This window comes from Rhinatrema bivittatum, chromosome 2, assembly GCF_901001135.1.
Source record: "Rhinatrema bivittatum chromosome 2, aRhiBiv1.1, whole genome shotgun sequence".
NCBI classification, from domain to species: domain Eukaryota; kingdom Metazoa; phylum Chordata; class Amphibia; order Gymnophiona; family Rhinatrematidae; genus Rhinatrema; species Rhinatrema bivittatum.
Genome location: NC_042616.1, coordinates 67,938,912 through 67,951,319, shown reverse-complemented (window position 1 = coordinate 67,951,319; position 12,408 = coordinate 67,938,912). Strand labels below are relative to the sequence as shown.

Sequence of the window (12,408 nt, the reverse complement as noted above, 5' to 3'; positions counted from 1 at the left end):
CACAAACATAAGAAAATATTACAGAATTAGAAAAGAATACATATGAATATTCTTTATTAAATCCAAATAATACCTTTTTGTAATAATAAGATGCCTATGTAACCTTTGCCGTTCCTCTAGCTTGGACGGGCTCTGTTGGTGTGGAAGCCTGCGGTGATGTCACTGCCAGAGGCTGCCAGTGCAGATGGCTCCAAGCACTGACAGTGAGCTGCTAAAAGATGAGAGGTGGGAAGGGACTGGAAGTCAGGCATTTCTCAGAGGGAAAGTATTGCGGATGATTTATGAACCCTGCACCTACTTTTTTGCTGCACAATGCTGCACATTTCAGACTTACAAAAGCAGGTTTGTGTATATGTGGATTTATGACGGTGCATGTGCAGGATCCCTCAGGTAACAGGGCAGATGAAGAATTCCAAGTGCTACTGTTAATGCAGCTCCAAGAGAAATACTGTAAAAATAAGTGGGATTTTAGGATGGGCGTATGCAGATATTTTATATACCCTTCACAGGACTACTACAAACCATATTCCTGTAATTCCACGAAATCACATTACACACTGTTTAACGTGGCTTTCATTTATGCTTTTTCCTTTTTTTTTTTTGTATTAGGTGGGGGCGTAGCCAAAAATGAATTTTTGGCTGGGCCCAAAGTTAACATGAGTGGGCACTAAACACTCGATTCCCCTCCCCCCAAGCCCATCTCCAGCCTCCTCCTCACACTCAAGCCCATCTTTGACCCTCCTCCCCCTCCTCAGTAGTGAAAGAGGTACCTTTCTGAAGCCGGATGGAGGAGGGGGAGATGTGCTGACTCAGCACATCGCCGTGGGGGGGAGGCCCTTCCCTTCCCTTCCCTTCCCCCCTCCCCCTCCTCCATCCGGCTTCAGAAGGGTACCTCTTTCACCACTGCCAGATCAGATGAGGGCTTCTTTACCCCCCTTTTATCATTTTTCAGACCTGAATAATAAGGGCTTCCTCAGTTCTGCTCCTCTCCTGATTAGACAATCGTGGTGTGGAGTCAGGGTGCTGCATGCAAGGCAGCCAGAGTGGTCCACCAGGCCTGCCTTGCTCACCCTGCTTCTCTTGCTCCCACGTAGGGTGCGTGCACGCATGCAGTCTGCTCGGCTGCCTACGCGTTCCTTCTCTCCGGCCAATGTGCGTCCTGCGCCTGCGCACGCAGACTCCTCTTGGATGGTGCAGCCGAGCCCTGGCTTCAGACTTGCAGCTTTTTTGTGGCTTTTGTGGGCAAACTTGCAGTTTTTGTGGCTTTTTACGGCTTTTATTCATCATGGTCTGTTGCTGCTGCTGCCGCTGCTGTCGCTCCTCCCGATTGCTGAACTTAGTGCCGCGGCTGCCGCCGATTCCGATTGCCTGCCCTGACTTCTGAGATGGTATTGACTGCACTGCTGCACCGTCCTGGAAAAACAATTTTAGGGGGGGCTTGAATGAAAAGTGGGTGGGGCCTCTGCCCACCCATAGCTATGCCACTGGTATTAGGAGATCAGGATGACCGGCAAGATGACAGTGTACACATTTCAAAGTAGGGTTTTCAGTGGGTAAGGAGGCATGACACCCTCCCGCCTGCTTGCTGTGACCGCCTTTGTCTTCATTTGTAAACCTCCAAATGTGGTGTGAAACAGTTAAGAACAGAGCAGCACACACAATTATATATAATGAGGTCTATATTCACCCACTGGGCAGCTCTGCTAATTATCCGGCTAACCCTGGTCGGGCCACAGGGCTAACTAGTGCTGTATATTCAGTGGCATGGCATAAAATGTATCCGGCTATCCTTAAGACAGCCCTGTGGCCCAACTAGAATTAGCCGTATAAATGAACCGGCTAACTGAATATTTGAGTTAGCTGGATAACTTATCTACTGACCTTTACTCCTATTCCCTGCTCATGACTTAACAGACTAAATACTTATCCACATAAGTGACTTATTTGGCTTAAGTTGCATCCACTGATCTTATCCAGCTGAGTGCCGTTTGGAATATCAGCCACATATTTTTAAAAATCACAGAACCAAACCAAAAACCAGACAGACTAAATTAATACTATATAGACCAGCACAAGAGAGACCTTGAAAGATGTCGATTTCCTTGTACTTGGAAACAGTCATGCCGAGAGGCAGTTTGCAATCCTTGTCACTGTGTTTCAGGAAGCATTCTGGTTTGCAGGGACAGAGAGACAGCCTTGATGCCTTCTGCGGGATTTTTTTTTTTTTTATAAGTCAGTACCCTGCTCCGTTTTAGCAACACAATGGATTAGAGGCCAAATGTCTGTTTAGAATTTTTATTTTGGAGGCTTGCTCATCAAATAAAAACGCCCGACTCAGGCCGAGTTTCACCCACACAATTGGGCTGCCTCAGGGGCACGCTTCTAAAATGCAACCCTGAACTCTCTGTTAACCCGATGGTATGAGATAACAATCATACATACACAAGAAATATTGCATACAGCCCCTGGGGCAGCCCAATTGAGTGGGCGAAACTCGGCCTGAGTCGGGCGTTTTTATTTGATGAGCAAGTCTCCAAAATAAAAATTCTAAATGGACATTTGGCATCAAATCCATTGTGTTGCCCTCACGGCTTTTTTAGATCGCCTACCCTCTTGTTTTATCAACCTGCTCCATGTAAGACTGTGCCATTTGTCTAGTGCATTTCACCTGGGTGGTTTCTAGAAAGAAGATACAAACTGTGGAATAGCTTTGGCTAATGGAGACCAGTCAATATTGTTACAATAAAATGTACAGTGACCAGATTTCACTTCTTTCCCCATTCATATGGCGCCCTAAACCTGGGACCTGTTGGTAGGTGTAAAATGCTTCTAAGAACTTAAGTTCTAGTTTTATTTAATGGTGGGTGTGAAACAAGCATGTGCAGGCAACCAAATATTTTACAGGCAGGGTAGCGGGGTGGGGGGAGGAGTGATACATTTCAGGAAACAAGATTAAGACACGCCAGATCACTTCTAGCTGTCCCTCATATTTCATTGTGTCCCTGTCTCAAAGACCTTACAGTTTAAATCGCGATGAGAGATAAAGTGACTTGCTTGAGGGCACAGAAATATGATTTGAATCCCAGTCATCTAGTTCCTTGTTTATTATTCTGATCACTAGGCCCACCCACCCAGCTTTCCCAAGAAATGTTGGTTAGATGCCATGAAATAAGTAACAGTACCTGTGGTAAAGGCCAGGGGGACCTCTTCCATCCTTATCAAGGGGTGTGCTAACCTTCTCTCCTTTTATACAATGCAACCTGACGTACTTACATTTAATTATATGATGTCAAAAGATCAGGAATGCTGGTCCATGAGCACTGCTCTTTTTTTTTTTTTTGTCCTGGAGACTCCGTCAGCTGATTTACCCCATCATACTCTCTTTGCTGCCACCGACGCTTTATTTAAATGTATACCTGCTGTTGTTGCCAGTGACTGCTGGAAATACCATCACCTATCGCTTGCCAACATATGTGCATGAGAAGAGTGATCGATATCCCGAGTGTAGCTGCTTGGGTTCTGCATTTAAATGCAAAGCCAGAGCTGCTTAGGGTTTCACTGCACCCCAATTCTTCCTTAAATGGTTTTCATCAGCATTGCCGGTCCCTTCTGAGCAAACTGCTTCCAAGAGGGCATTAAAGGGATACTTTATTTATTTTGCAACATATACACTCTGCTTCGATCACCTACGCGCCTCAGCATTGCAGAACGAGCAAAGTAAACACCATTTATGGCGGCAGAAACCTCGGAGTGTGATAAATGGGGGAAACCTAGAATTCCCATTGGGGATGAATGAAGATTAATGTTTTCAGGCATCGGCTGGAAATGAACTTGTGTCATATGCTAGTTTGTTCAGAAGGTGCAGCCAGGATAAATATCTACAATTCCATTTAAAAAAAAAAATCTGCTGGGTTGCTAAAGTAGTGAAATAAATATACCAGCAGGAAAAACAGAGCAGACCATAGGGAGCCTTAATATAACTGGAACACACACACACATACACACAGATGGATTCCCTTCATCTACTCCGCTAGCATGCTTGTGCGCATGGGAGTACATTAAAGATGAAAGAAGTACAAGAATCATCGCTCCTGTTGTTGGCTGTCTCAGTGCAGACATCAATAGCTTCGCGAGGCACGTGAAGCGAGTTTGCCATCTCTCCCAGGTGGTCTTTCGAGGGTAGCACTGTACCAATGTGGGTAAAGCCAACCTTGCTGCCTAGGGAGTATTTGTTCGGTTCTCCAAGGAAGGACCGGTGCTCTTTAATATGTTTGTAAATGATCTGGAAAGGGGCACGACGAGTGAGGTGATCAGATTTGCAGATGACACAAAAGTATGCAGACTAAGTTAAATCTCAAGCAGATTGTAAAGAATTGCAGGAGGACCTTGTGAGACTGGAAGATTGGGCTTCCAAATGGCAGATGAAATTTAACTTGGACAAGTGCAAAGTGATATATATATAGGGGAAAATTAACCCTTGCTGTAGTTACACAATGTTAGGTTCTATCTTACCACCCAGGAAAAAAATCTAGGCGTCATAGTGGATAATACATTAAAATCATCGGCCCAGTGCGCTGTGGCAATCAAAAAAGCAAACAGAATGTTAGGAATTATAAGGAAGGGAATAGAAAATAAAACGGAGCATGTCATAATGCCTCTGTATCACTCCATGGTCAGACTGCACCTTGAATACTATGTGCAGTTCTGGTTACCGCATCTCAAGAAAGATATAGTTGCACTGGAGAAAGTGCAGAGAAGGGCAACCAAAATGATAAGGGGCATGGAATGGCTGCCCTATGAGGAAAGGCTAAAGAAGTTAGGACTGTTCAGTTTGGAGAAGAGACGACTGAGGGGGAATATGATAGAAGTCTAAAAAATCATGAAATGACTTGAACAAGTTAAAGTAAATCAGTTATTTACTCTCTCAGATAATAGAAGGACCATGAAGTTAGCAAGGAGCTCATTTAAAACAAATCAAAGAAAATTCTTTTTCACTCAGCACATAGTTAAGCTCTAGAATTCATTGCCAGAGGATGTGGTTACAGCAGTTAGTGCAACTGGGTTTAAAAAAGGTTTGGATAAGTTCCTACAGGATAAATCCATAAACTGCTATTACAGTAATTAATAAGCAATAGTAGCTTATGATCTTTCTAATGTTTGGGTGCTTGCCAGGTACTTGTAACTTGGATTGGCCACTGTTGGAAACAGGATACTGGGCTTGATGGACCCTTGGTCTGACCCAGTATGGCATATCTTATGTTATGTTCCAAGGCTGTCCATCTCCTGCAAAATCACCAAATTGATGCAAAGTAGTTTCTCTGCTTAACTTACCTGAAATGCCATACCTCCATATTGCTGTGCACTACAGGTTAATAAGCCAGGATTGGGTAGATAAGTCCATGGATTCATCAGATCATTGGTCTTCATGCATCAGAGCTAGTGTTACATGTGCCGTCCACGGCAGACCCGCGGCACGGCCCTCTCACCATTCCACAAGGACTCCAGCCTCTGGTTCCTCCTCGCAGGTGGTGGTGGGCTGCCAGCTCCGTCCTCGGGCCTCCCCAGGTGCCTCCAAACCTGCTACAGACTCTGGTGATCCCGGTCCTGATGCTACTACTCATCGGGCCTCTCCGCGTGATCCGCAGAGAGACGCCACCACTCACGCCGCACCCCTCCCTAGGCGCGCGCACATTGCTGATCCTTATGTAGGGACCGCAGTGGGAACCTAGCCGTGGCCCCAGATGATGACGTCAAACTGTTCATAGTATTTAAGCTCAGGCTCCGCTCCATAGCGTTGCCTTTGCAACAGGTCTCTTCGCTGGTCGAGTACTCGTTGCTACTAAGAGATTCGTCTCTTCCCTGCATTCCTGTTCCTTGTTGTTCCTGGTTCTATTTCCTTGTTCTTGTTCTGCTTATGCTTCGGATTGCCTACACGGACTTTGACTTTGCTTTGACTGACTACGCTACAGCCTATCTCCAGATCCAGACCTCTGTTTCGCCTGACTATGCTACAGCCTATCTCCAGCCCAGACCTTTGCTTCATCCGACTAGGCTATTGACTATCTCCATGATCAGACCTCAGCCTTGCTTGCCATTGCCTCTGGATTGCCGCCATCCCTGATTCAAGCCTACCATTGGACGCCTCTTCTGTTTACTTCCTGGACGTGGATTCATCAGGCTTTGGCCTACCTTTACTCGAGAGCCCTCTGTCTGCCTTCGTTTCATTGGTGCCCGAGTTTCTAGGACATTATCCAGTCCAAAGTAGATCTGTGCCATCCCTCACCTGCTGTCTTTGGGTTGAACCAACTCCTACTACAACTACATTCAGAGGCCCACCTAAGTCCTGCCGGCTCCGGCACCCAAAGGCTCAACCCGTGGGGAACAAGGGCTGGTATAGGTGAAGCTCCAGCGGCCTCTGCCTATCAGCCCACTCCACCTGCCGACGGTGAGGACCCGTAGCTTCTTACCTACAGGTTGCGTTAACCCCACCTCGGCCCAAGGGTCCACCTCCGACGCAACAGTCAGCTTATGCAGGGAAGGATTGGTATGAACAGTGAAGATCCCCAAAAAGTGATGGGATACAGCATGATGTGCCTTTCATTTCCCCCTTCTTCCAAAGCAAAATACTATTTTAAAAAGGCCTTTCCTTATATCTTTCTTGTCTCATTTTTCCTCCTGCCATTCGTGTATGATGTTGCTAAAAAAAAAAAAAAAAAAAAATTACTGTAGCTCCCTACAAACTATGTACACAAGACGTCCCACTAGGGCTCACTCAGTAGTAGAAAACAGTGCCCTATATGCATTCCTTCCTAAACTTCAGCAAGAAATCAAACATTATGCTGTTAAGAGCTTTTAAAGCAAAATCAGAACATAGCAAATACTTCTCTCCTGATTTAATAACTTTAACAAACTGATATGGTTTTAATCAAGATATTTAACCTTCTATTAAAAAATATTACATTAATCTTCCATCAATTGTTTCTGCAGAATGTAACCGTCTGTACTTATCACCTTATTTAATTTCACTGAGGTGTTTAGTTTCTCTTCCTTTTGTTTGGTCCTGGGTAGAAGCTACCTAAGTTTTCTCTCCCTGTTCCTTTTTAGGTATGCTTGTCAGTGTAAGCACCTATTGCCGACAATCAGTCTATCCATCTGTCTAGTCATTTTCAGGACCACCTGACCCCAAGGCTAGATTTAAGTTGGGTGCTCCCACAGGCATTAGGACAGGGAAGGTATGCTCCCCACCTTCCTCCTGATCTCATGTAATCAAATCTACTTACTACTACTACTACTACTACTACTACTATTACTACTACTACTACTACTATTACTACTACTAGAGCACTGTACAAAAACATGTAAGAGACAGTCCCTTCCTAGTAGAACTTACAATCTAATCAAGACAAATATACAGGACAAATGTAAAACAGACTTCGGGAGTTTAATTTATTAAGACAATGGCTAAAAATTAATGAGGGTGTAAACAGGACAACCGGGGGTTAAAATTTAAAAGCCATCTCAAACAACTGAGGTTTTAAACAGAATAAGGCAAGAAAGGGAGCATGGTTCACCAGCTCAGGAAATCTATTCCAAGCACATGGTGCAGCCAAGTGGAGAGGGCAAATTTGGGAATTGGAGTTAGAAAAGAAAGCATAGATAGGAGTGACTTGCCTGATGACTGACGTGCATGAGGAGGGGTGTAAAGAAAGAGAAGGGAGGAGAGGTAGTGAGGATCTGCAGAGTAAAGGCTTTTGTAGGTGAGTAAGAGGAGCCTGAACTGTATGCGGGCAGGGCCGGTGGAACCACTAGGTGAACTAGGCCTGGGCCTAGGGCACTGACCATTAGGGGGCACGAGCCATGTGGGGCCACGAGCAGAGGCGCCAAAGAGGAGTGGAGATTCAGCAATCTCCACTGCTCTTTGCCACAGTGATGCCGCCATTCATGGCCCCCCATGGCTCATGCCCCCTAATGGAGGTGGCGGTGCAATGGGGGAGGGGGCGACGGTGATAGTGAGGGGGGGGAGGCAGCATGAGGCAGAAGGTGCCTAGGTTGCCTATCCCCTAGCACCAGCCAAGTATGCAGGAATGGATAGGGAGCTTAGTGACTTGAGAACAGGGGTTACATGGGTGTGGCAAAAGCTAAGTCACTCAGCTGAATTTTGGATGGATTATAGTGGAGAGAGATGGCTTGCCGGGAGACCTGTGAGGAGTAGGTTGCAATAATTTAAATAGGAAGTGATGAGAGAGTGGATAAAGGTTCTGGTAGTATTTTCAGAAAGGAAGGGACACATTTTAGTGATATTATAGAGAAAGAAATGACACATTTTAGCATTGTTTTGGATATGTGTAGAAGGTTCAAAGATGACTATAAGGTTTTGGGCTGAGGAGACTGGGAAGATTACAGTGTTATTCACAGAACCAGAGAAAGGAGGAAGAAGCGAAGTGGGCTTGCTGAGAAATATAAAGAGCTCTATCTTGACCATGTTGAGTCTAAGGTGGTGGTGGGACATTCAAGCAGCAACGTCAGACAAGCAATCTGAGATGTGGGACTGGATTCCTGATGAGTTTCTGGTGTAGAGAGGTAAATCTGGGAATCAGCACAAAGATGGTATTAAAACCATGAGAGAAAATCAGAGTCCCAAGGGGATTAGTGTACAGAGAGAAGAGGGTCCAGGACAGAAACCTGAGGCACACCAATTGACAGTGGGATGGCAGTAGAGGAGAATCCACCAGAGGAAACACTAAAAGTGTGTTGGGAGAGGTAAGAAAAACTAAGACGGTATTCTGAAATCCAAGTAAGGACAGAGTAGGAAGGAGTAGGTGCTGATCAACGATGTCAAAAGCAGCAGATAGGTCAAGGAGGATGAGGACTGAGTAAAGACCTTTGTCTGCCATTTGGCGTTAGCCATGAACATGTCATTGGAAACTTTGGCAAGGGTATTTTCTGTGGTAAAGTAGACTGGAGTGGATCAAGGATGGCTTGAGATGAAAGAAAGTCAAGTCATCAGCGCTGAGCAACACATTCAAGTAGTTTGGAATGAAAAGGGAGGGGGAGATGGGAAGATCGCTGGTAGGACAGGTGGGATCCAGTGAAGGGTTTTTTAGTAGGGTGGTGTGATCATAGCATGTTTGAACTCAGCAGGAATATAAGCAGTGGAAAGTAATAGACTGAGGATGTGACAGAGTGCAGTGGAGCTAGAGCTGAGGAACTGGGTGGGAATGGGGTTAGAGGAACAAGCAGTGAGTTGGAAGGAGGAAAGAAGATGGGCAGTTTCCTCTACTGTGAGTTCAGAAAAGGGGGAGAAAGTGGCAGAGACCAGGGGAAGGGTAGAGGAAAGAAGCGGGAGAGAGTGAGATAGAGTGACCTTGTTGAGAATTCAAAATTTATCTTGTGAATCTTATTTATTTAGTTATTTTGAACATGTAAAAAACTGCTAATCACAAATGTATTGTACTCAGCGGTATACAGTTAATGTGATTATGGGCAGAGAGTGAAGGGGGAAGGGAGGTGAAGAAAGTTTGAGGAGGGAATTGAGCGTGGCAAAGAGAGTGAGGATTGGATGCAAGAGAGTTTGTCAGATGGATGTAGTGGTCTTGCTTGGCAAGACCACTAAATCCATCTCAGGGCTGGTGCCCAGACCCTCCTACCTCTAAGTCCTTGTGCTAGCCCTATAGAAGCAGAGAAATTCAGAGCAAGACCTCCTGCAGCTGTCATACACTTACAGGTCCTGCAGTGCTCTGCCCCCTCCTTCTGCATGGGCTTCTTGTTGCTACGGAAAAGTATTCAAGAGACATTGGAAGAGGATGCCGCAGGGCCTTTTAGTGACAAATCACTCCCCGGGGTGGGAGTGATTTGTCACTGAAAGGGGTGGGGAATAGAGATTTGTGGCTACAGGGCCTTTCAGTGCATGGCAGCTGCAGGAGATCCTGCACTGAATTTCTCCAGTTAGTGCTGTGGGGCTGGTGGCCAACTGGCCATAGCCCCAGGTTCCAGCTGGGAGCAGTGATAAAAGTCCGGCCCCTTTAAAAAATTTGGCTCTAGATGTAGCTGCCTATGTTGCCTATTTCTAAATAATCCTGGCCTGCCTGAACCCCCAAACGTGCCCCTGAGTTTTGCAATGCCTATTACTTTTTCAGCTTGTTTTAAACCAAGATCTCTACACCTTTTCTCCTCTTCTCGCCCTTGGCTTCTAAAGGTCTGAGACAGAAATAGAAACTGCTTTATTTTATATATCTGTCTTCATGCTGGCATGCACTTTTTATACACCCTTGTGTGCTGTTCTGATATTTTGGTTTGGGAAAGGATTCCAGCATAGGTCTTTGCAGTCCTAAAGCAGGGAATGAGGTTGCGGCTATAATTGTTACTGGTTGCAGAATAGTTACAAATATGAGAAGACGATGAAGTAAAATGCCTTTCCCTTGCTCATTAGAGGATGGGTGATGTCGGCGTGCCTGGTTCTGGTGAAAACTGGACCTTTTGGAGGGTGTGATTCCTTTGACTGGATGTGCGTTGGAATGAAGATTTTTTCCAAAGCTTTTGCCATGCACGGAGCTTTGCAAGAGACCTAAGATCACATTTGAAGGGACTGATGCAATATCAAAAGCTTCTCTATCACAACATGCAACTGATGTATTTTTTCATGAGATGTAATTATACTTTACTATGTTTTAAAGCATGAATGGAGTGGCATGAGTAAAAGCATATCAGTAGTTTACTCTTTGAAAAAATAAAAAAAAGACTAGGGGACATTCCATGAAGTTACTAAGTAACACATTTAAAACAAACTGGAGAAAATATTTTTTTTCACTCAACGCACAATTACGCTCTGGAATTCATTGCCAGAGGATATGGCAAAGGCAGTTAGCATAGCTGGGTTTAAAATAGTTTGGACAAGTTCCTGTAAGAAAAGTCCCCCAGTTTATTCATGGGCACAAGTAGCATGTAATCTGTCTTGTATTTTGGATCCTGCCAGTTACTTGTGACATGAATTGGCCACTGTTGGGAACTGGATACTGGGCTTGATGGACCCTTGGTCTGACCCAGTATGGCAGTTCTCATATTCTTATGTCATGGTTTAACATCTTTCATTTTTAGGTAGTGAGTTGCATATAAAATGTGATTATTCTTTATCTTTCTTTACCTGATTTTCCAGAGATCACTAAAATTTATTAAAGCTAATCCCACGGGGACTGACTCTGACCTAGATATCACTAGATATGTTAAAGTTACTATCTTTTCTTCTTCTTGCTCCTAGTTGTACAACTCCTTGTTTTATTGTAACTGCATCTATACTATGTTTAATACATATTATCTCGTTCTCTGTTACGGTTATCACCCCATTGTTTATTGTAAACCGGCTTGATGTGACATTTTCACGAATGCCGGTATAGAAAAAATCTAAATAAATAAATAAATAAATAAATAAATATCACGATTACCAATGGATCTGATTGCATGGCACCCATGAAAGTGAATATTTCTAGTGTTTAAAAGGGAAAAGGGAAACTCATCTTGGGGAGGGGGAAGCTACTCATAAGGTTGCAAAGAGCTGGAAGAGGCCTCTTTTTTGCTCCATCCAAGCATCCTCCTCCCCCCCCCCCATTTTTTAATGAATAAAACAGCACAAAAAATCCCAAAGTAAGACAATGTGTTTATTTATTATTTGTTTGTACATTTCTTATATTCCACAATGTCTGAAAAAATGTTCAATGCAGATTTTAAAGGACATCGATAATAAAACACAAAAACAAACTAAGCATAACTAAAACTGAACAACAATAAATATCCATATCTTGTATGGTCACATGAAAGGACATACCCATGATCATACCTGAAATTCCCTTTTATATTTTGTTTTGCATGCCCTTAGTAATCCAGCCTCCCTATCCATTTGTGCCCACACAAGATTGGCATCAGAAGGGCAGAGTAATGGGCAGAGTATGAGTCCATCCAGACACATAGATGTTCACCTGGAATTTGGAAGATGCAAATGCACATAAGTAACCATGCTGAGAACCATGCCCCCTCATTACATATAACGGAGTGGTGATTTTCTGCCAGGTGGCGCCCATGTCATCAACCTGGAACCCTTTTGAACTTGCTTCCTTTTCCTCATTGTAGCTGGAGAGGGAGATGGAGGCCATCACTTACTCTGACCTGGTACCTTTTTTTTTTTAAATAAAATTACCACTGGAAACAATATGGCAGCAAGATTCCCAAAGTGTAGCATCGGGGGCATGGATGGCAGCAAGATACTTAAGGTATAGTGTCAGGAGCATGGCAGCAAGGCAGTGTGGCAGCTAGACCCCCAAGGTGTAAAGATTGAGATAAGGCAGCAAGGCGTACCGGCAGCAAGAACCCTAAGTTGTAGAAGGTGTACAGTAGCAAGGAAAAGTGGCATCAAGACCT

The 12,408-nt window shown here is 44.4% G+C and overlaps 1 protein-coding gene and 1 pseudogene across 1 annotated transcript in view; one reads left to right on the top strand and one right to left on the bottom strand.

Moving 5' to 3' along the window:
• The window catches only part of WNT9A (Wnt family member 9A), a 293,795-nt gene that overhangs the window by 65,058 nt on the left and 216,329 nt on the right, over window positions 1–12,408 (top strand). The gene's annotated exons all lie outside the window — the stretch shown is intronic.
• On the bottom strand, window positions 3,143–3,257 carry LOC115086389 (annotated as a pseudogene).